We start from the raw sequence: 7,535 nt of genomic DNA, 5'->3' as shown, positions 1-7,535 counted from the left end.
AACAGCCCCTATTTGCCCCCCACCCCACATCTTCTTGCCTTCTTCATCCAGGGGTGTGACCCAGAACTATGCTTGTGATTAATAAAGGCAAGAGTGAGGAGGGAGGTGGCCGTGCTGTTACAGTGAAGATGCAGAGATCCCTGCAGAGCTGCACCAATTGTATTTTCATTTCCAGGAGTGTTGCTAAACGTCCTGCAGTGGGAAGCAGAGCCCTCCAGAAAGCTGCAGCCCCATGGCTTTGAAAATACAGCCTGTCACATAACACTGAGCGTGCCTGTATTGACCTGCTGTAGCCCTAATTTCTCCAGTGCAGGCAGGTACCGTAAAGCATAGCTCAGCTCTGATTCGTCACATCAGGTTCCTCCTACCAGGCAAAGATTTTAAACAAAAGTGAAAATCCTTCCATTTTTTATTTCTGTTAAGAGCATGGGCACACAAATGTTCATAACCAACTTCTGGACTGAAGCAGGTCTGTATAGGAAGGGTTTTGGAGAGCTGAGCCAATACATTCATCCTGAACTAAATGCAAATAAAACCACATCACTGCTGCACAAGGAAATGAGTTCACAGGGAGGTGAAACTGCTCTCCCAAACTACTGGTCCCCAGCCTCTTTTCCAGGTTTGCAAAAACTACTCTCACACTCAAAGGGAGAAAGCTTGTTCTACAAGCAAGTCCTTCTTTCCCTGATTTTAGCCCTCATGAACAGTTGCACCTGGCTCTGTTACACAAGTGTGTGTGCTAGCACCTGTACTCTTCAGCTCCTGGTACAAAGCTGTGTTTTCAGCCCTGTAAATTCCTAGCTGTAGACCTTCTAACTTTGTTCTGAAAACATAAGCCCTTTAAGAAAGCTATTTTATTGTCTGAAATAAAGGATCTCCCCCCTTCCATCCAAAAACCTCCTTCACTTCTGCAAGCCCCCCAAACCACAAGGACCCACGGCAGAACCAGTCCTTGGGCTGCCTGGGCCCCTATTTTAGGGGATGGTGCTGAGGTGGGGGAAAGAAACACTCTGCCCATGCCTGGGGATGTGCCGTGGGAGGCAGGAGCTAAAGGGGCTTTGCTTTCTTCCTGAGTGGAATTAAAGGGCTAGGTCTAGGGAGAAGAGGCTATAGAATAATAATAATAAAAAAAAAAAATCCAGAAATGGGGGTGGAGGAAAGGGAGAATATAAAATGCTCTGGTTTTAATCAGGAAAAGCAATTTAGTTGCAGTTTTCTGCATAATTCTGTTGAAGAAATAAATTATGCAGAGGAATGTGCTTTTCTCCTGAGGCTAAAAAAAGAACAAGTGGGGCTTGGGGAAAGGCTTGGGACTTACATGTGTTTGCCATTTAGCTGTGTTTTTGACAACTCCTCTTAGGCTGAATGGTTTATCCTGTAAACCTCAGCTCTGAAATGGGCTCCTAGCAAGGACGTGCAGCCTGAGAATCCTCTCAGGTGGGAGAAATTAGTTTTTTCTTCTGTGGTGTGAGGCCATTTCAGAAGGGGCTTTCCTGCAGCCTGTTGGAGTCCCTGGTGGCTCTGGTGGAGCAGCTCAGGCTGAGACCTGCCTGGTTTATCTGCCCTCAGCTTGAGCTTGATGCCTTCCCTGACCTGTTGGCTTTGGTGGATGTCCTGGGGAATGACTGCAGGATACGGGAAACCAGTCAGAGGAGATGAAGAGGTAGGCAAAGTTTTTTTTTTCCATGGTTATACTTAAACACCAAAAACAAACACAAAGGCTGCATTTTTTTTCTTTAATGTTTTGTGCGACTGTTCCCAAACCCATCAAATAAGCAGTGCTTCTCCTGAAAAAGAAAAAAAAATACAGGCTCAAGAGAGTGAAATTTTGGACTCCTTAATAGGAAAAGCCTTGTTCTTAGAATTATTTCTTTTTTTCTGAAATATATAGGTTTGGGAATTAGGAGCTTAAAGTACTTTGATTGGAATGCTTGTATACTAAGCTTCAGAATAGTAATTTAGAAATCCTTAGTGTAGGAGGATTGTCACGAACCATCCTAGCAAACTTTTGTCAATTCTTTGTTTCAGCTGATTACGCTTGAGTACAAAGCTTGTCTTGTGCATACGATGGGCTTTGCAGGGAAGCAGAACACCGAGAACATCGAGAGGCAAAGCAGTCTTTATCCTCCAAACCTTGGCTTCTCTCTATAGATCCAGCCTCAGACAATTACCGAGTCCCTCCTGCTTAGTCTCAAGGGGTCTTTAGGAATCGGAAGCAGCATCTGTTAATTGTTAGCAGTGGACTCCTGAGTGGCTGGGCCTGGGCCTTCCCCCAGCTGTTACCATGGCTCAGGCGGAGGAAGAGGAGGCCTCAGTGACTTGGGGACCTGGAGATGAGAGGCACTGAGGACAGGCACGCAGACAAGCTCTGTGGTGCGAGGGTGTCTGGCTAAGAAGTGTTTGTGTGAAGCCCGTCTTCCCCTGTGGCATTCCTGCCCCGCAGCTTGTCTGGGAGTCTGGAGGGCTGTGTGGGCCCCTGCGAGGCCCTGAGCTCCCACCTGTAGGCAAGGTTCGCCCCTCTGCTGTTCTTTTCTGCCACCATTCCCCAGGAGATGTGCTCCTGAGTCTGCAGGCTTGGCTGGAGCCTTCAGAAAGGGGCAGAGGTTTCCTGGAGAGCTTTGCCAGTGGGATTTTGTGTGGTGCGTAGGGGAGCAGTGGGTGTCTGCTGAGCGAGGAGGGGCAGCAGGCAGTTCTGAGCCCAGGGCCACCACTTTGGGCAGGTCTTTTCTGTCAGGGATGTAATACTCCCTGAAATGTTAATACCCAAAGAAGGTACAACGATGCCAAGCTAACTGGCATTTGTAACTCATGAAGGCCCTCAAGCCCCAGGTGCAGTGGAAGCTCCTAAATCTCATTTTATGTTTGTGGCTATACTGGTGATGTTTGCTGTGGGTCAGGGGCTTATTTAAATGATTCTGCAATCACAAGGAGATGTATAATTTAATTTAATCCCCTGGTTACAGTGAGTTTGATTAGATGATGTCTCACAACTGCTTGATGAAGACATACATGATTACAGTTCATAGACATCTCACAGCTGGAGAAAAGAACAATTTATTTATTATTTTTTTTCTTGGAGATTACTGTGGAAACCATTTCATACAAGCTACCTTCCTGCCCTGATGGCTGCAGTTCACAAACATCAGCAAGACTCCACTATTTCTAACCAGGGAAGGATCTGCATTCCCTATGGCATGTATGGCTCTAATTTTTCCTTTTTTCTTTCTTGGTGTAGTGACTGATCCTGTAACCCCTTTAGGGTACAACCAGGATGAATGGCAATGCATTGGAGACTAGCCTGCCCTTGAAATAATGGCATGGGGTTTTTTGAGAGTTGAAAAAAAAAAAAAAAAAAAAAAAAAAAGAGGTAGAAACTTACTGGTTAAAACTGGATTTAAGTTCTGTGGAGAACTGTTTGCACTCCATGTATAGACTGATGAAAATACAATAAAAATCACTGATGGAAAAATTAGTGTTTCCTAAAGGAAAAGTTTTAAAAGAAAAAAGTATATTTGATAAAGTCTTTTTTTTTTTTTTTTTTTTTTTTAAATGCTGAGACTTTAAAATGTCACATCCAATGCTCTGTATCCAGAAAGGTCAGCTCTTTTTCTTGGGAAAGCCTTCTGCTTTGCAGGTTTGTGTGTCTTTAGTTGAAATAAAGAAGATCACTTTTACACATCAGTTACAGCACGGAAATGAGTTCTGTGACAGGTGAGCATGCAGAAGGCCATTTGCTTGGTTGGAGCACTGAAAGCAGTTGCTGTTGGCCATGCCCGTCTCTGCAGATCTGGTGGATAACGGTGTTCATGTCATGGTTCAGGGACCACAGGAGGCTCCAAAAGAAGTTGGTTTATGAGACAGTGACTAATCCTTGGCAGCGTGTACACACACATGCTATTGGTGCTGAATTTGGTCCCTGTTAGGGCTTTTTCCCCTTGCGCTTCCTCTGTCCCCAGCCTGGTTGATTTGCCTAATGGAAGCTGACAGCAAACCTCAGCCCTGATTGTCAGGCTTCTCTAGAAACCTCAAGGGAAAGAGAGGAAGGCAGGCATTTGAGGAACAGATAGCATACATAATGAGCTCCCTTATTTAGTCAAACTGCTTTTTTAATAACCTTCCAGTTCTTTCTCTCTTGCACACACAGACACACTGAACGTGCGACATCTTCAAACAATAGGAGGTGCTTTGGGCATTGGAGTTGAGAGAAAACACATGGATATGACTGCTGGCCGTGCCAGTTATTGCTTGGCCCCACCCCACTGTGGAGATGCTGCTTGGAAAAATCATTCAGGAGCTGTTTAAAAAGTGATCTTTTCTTCCTTAGTATTTTTGTTCAACTCCTCTAAATTCTCATCCCAGACTTGGGAGTCTTTCATTAAATTCAGACTTTGCACTAAAGGTGTTTCCCTTGAGCATGTGCTAAGGCTGGCACTCCAAGGGTGACCTTTGGGCAACGGTGACAGCTCATGGCAGCCTGTGCTTTTTTACCTCCTGTCCAGGAGAATGTTTTGCTCAACTAGGCCTGGAAAACCATCCTTAAAGCAGGAAAGGGGAGTCAATGAAAGACAAGTAGAGGAAGTCATCCTTCATATGCTCTGTAGAAGTCGGGCATGGCAGTCTTTGGCTTTTATGCTTGAGATGGTCTGTGTGGGATGGCTTATTACTAAATTATGCTATGAAATTCTCATGAAGACTTTTCCCTCTCTTCCTGTTCTTCCCGTGTAGCTGACAAACGAAGTTTAAAAAGAAGGGGAGAAAAAAAAAAAGCTTTTTTACTGACTTTCCATGGAAAAATATAAGGAAATGTAAGATGGAAAATGTAGCTAAGAGTTTGGTTTACTTCAGGATGTGTCTGTTCTGCCTCCAAGTCCTTAGAGAGGACTTGCACAAATAACCTGGCACTGGAGATGACAAGCCATACTTTTAGCATCCCTCCCCTCTATTAAGTAGGCTTTCCTTACCTTACTCTTACTTGCTCTGGGGTCCTATTTTATGGTAACCAGTTGACAGTGAGATAAATTACTGAGGACAAGACATGGCACATCTTTTGTAGCGTTGTTTGTCCAGAGAGGTCTCAAAACTATAAAGTACTTGAACTGTATATTATCTCGCCCAGTGGAGAAATGCAGCTTCTGGGGTGGCACAGAGCAGCTGTCCAGCCAAAGTAGCTCACACTAAACGATTATTGAGGGTCACACACTGGTAAACGAACTGAAGTGTGCCAAGGGTATGGAACAGTACTTGTAGCTATTTTGTTATTATTACAAGTAGGCTTAATTTGGTTGTCTGTTTTACTTACAACAACAACAAAAAAGAACTTGAAGAGTAAATTCATCTATAATTATCTAAATACTTTTAAATGAGACTGATCTTAAGCAGCAGCTTGGCTTTTATCCCTTGGCTGTTTAGCTTCTAAATAACACTGCTGACTTTGTCTGTGCATTGGGAGATAAATGATGTCTGAATGTCATCAAAATGTTAGACAGCTCCAAATAAATCCCAATAAGTTGTCTGGGCAAAGGGAACACAGAGGTGAGGTATAGTACATTTTGTGTTGCCTTGGAAATTTAAACCCATTTACAGCATATGTCTTATATTTATCTATATTCCAGAACTGTATTATCTTTATTTTTGTGGATTCCTATTGCTTTCCAGTGCTTTTAGTCTGCAAATTCAACTCCAGGTGGATGTTTTTGTTTTATGTATATCAAATCATCTCCTTCTGAATCGGAGACTGAGTTTCTTTTTAGGCACATTTCCAGTGTAATATACCCAGCTCAAAACCAGGCTGGGTTGAAGCAAAATGCCAATTTGGAAGTATTTATATGCCTGTATTAGAGTGATTTACCCATTCCACAGAGCTATTATTATTAGTTAGAAAGTAGGAGGTGTGTGCAGATGCTGTGGAATTTTCCACTGTGCTGGCCCTGTGCTGCTGTGTGCTTATCCGTTCACCAGCCAGGCTTGGAAAAGATGTCCAAAAAAGCAGAGCAGGGCAAGCTCCTCACAGCTCATTTTATAGCTCCCTCTCTTTCAAGTAGAGGAAGTTCTTACAAATGAGTTTTCCCATCTCTGTCCCTCCCTGTATATTCTTCTTCCCTGTCCACTGTCTTCCCACGCGCTCAGTCCTGCACATGCAAACCCATAAAATAGCTCCCAAGCTATTTCACTAGACAGGTTCTGCCTTGTTTCCATTGAAACAAAACTTGGTTCTTGTAGCTGCACATAAAAAAAAAAAAAAAAAAACACAAAACAAACAAAAAAACAACTCAGGTGAGCAAAGTGCCCATTAGACCTTCTCAACGTTTTGCACTGCTGTAGTTCCTGCAGGTTTTATTGACGAGTCCTACATGTGTTTGTTACTGAAAGTGGAAGAAGATGATCTCTATTTGTCTAGCCGAAATGAGGAGGAAGTCCTTCTCATCTTCTTAGCCTGCATTAGCCCTCTCATCCTCTTTTCCTGGGTGTTGTTTCAATCCTTGTTAAATCCATTAAACCCTGTGAGACATTCTGTTTTAAAGGGCTTGAATGCATCACTCTATGCTGATCTGGGAGATATAATTACTAGAACAAATATCGCTCCTGTAATCTTCTTTAAAGACTAGAAATCTATCTGTAAGTCGCTAATGTGGCCCAATAGGGATGATTTTACTGCAGAGTATTAGGAGGAAAAAGCCCTCCTTGGAATCCAGAAAATAAATAAATATCAAAATTGATTGTTAAATACTTTCAGAAGTTGACAGACAGATTGATGGTTAATAAGCATGTGTTCTTAATTTGCATTGCAGAATTTTCAGTGAAAACTACAAGCAGCCATCAAAATAGTCAGTTCATTATTTTGTTAGCCTTCCTTTTTCCTGTTGTCCGCCCATGGGTAAGAAACTATATATCAATAAAGGGATACTGTGAAACTCTGCTGAAGACAAGCAAGATAACAGATTGTGGTAGGTATCCTTGGTTCCCTGGATCTGTGCCAGGGTTAGTGCCTCACGCTAACTCTAAGTCAGCGGGCAGGATATTCTTTACCAAAAATATTTTCCCTTGTTTCTTTATTTTTTAGCAGTATGTATACACAAAGTGAATTTCAAATTCAACAGATGGATGAGATTATAAAGAAAAGACGGGCTGCTAAAGAAAGCAAAAAAGCTATTGTCTTTGATTTATGGATTTGTTCCAGTCTGAGAGGCTCAGAGCTTTCTTCGATAAGGGCCGTAAGTGATTAGAAAGTAATGAGGTATGGAAAAGGGTCGGAAGATGCTGAGATTAGATCTTCATGACTGAACAGGAGCTAGTGATGAACCAATCTGCATGAAATGTTGCCTCAGTGTCAGCTTCTCAAAACTGTTGATTTATTTCTGTTATCCTTACGTTTTGCTTCTGAAGAGCATTATGAGGAATTAAGTAGCCAAAGATAGGGGCATATTTATTTGATGTTTCATTAGCTTCTGTATGTTTCTGGTTTACTTAAAGTTAGTGCAGATGACCATCATTTCCTTGTTCACCTTCTTGGAGATTCATGTTTAAAAGAAGATTCA

General features: G+C 42.6%; 1 long non-coding RNA gene across 1 annotated transcript in view; it reads left to right on the top strand.

The window, feature by feature from the left end:
• The first annotated feature begins 1,504 nt into the window (after positions 1–1,504).
• LOC311421273 overlaps positions 1,505–7,535 on the top strand; it is a 68,322-nt gene continuing 62,291 nt past the window's right edge. The window contains exon 1 of the long non-coding RNA XR_014684779.1: positions 1,505–1,663. This is a non-coding gene — a long non-coding RNA (uncharacterized lncRNA). The remainder of the gene's footprint in view (positions 1,664–7,535) is intronic.

The sequence above is a fragment of the Aythya ferina genome, assembly GCF_964211825.1.
Source record: "Aythya ferina genome assembly, chromosome: 19".
In the NCBI taxonomy this organism is placed as follows: Eukaryota; Metazoa; Chordata; class Aves; order Anseriformes; family Anatidae; genus Aythya; species Aythya ferina.
The sequence above is the reverse complement of the archived record's forward strand: the minus strand, read 5'-3'. Positions and strand labels throughout refer to the sequence as shown.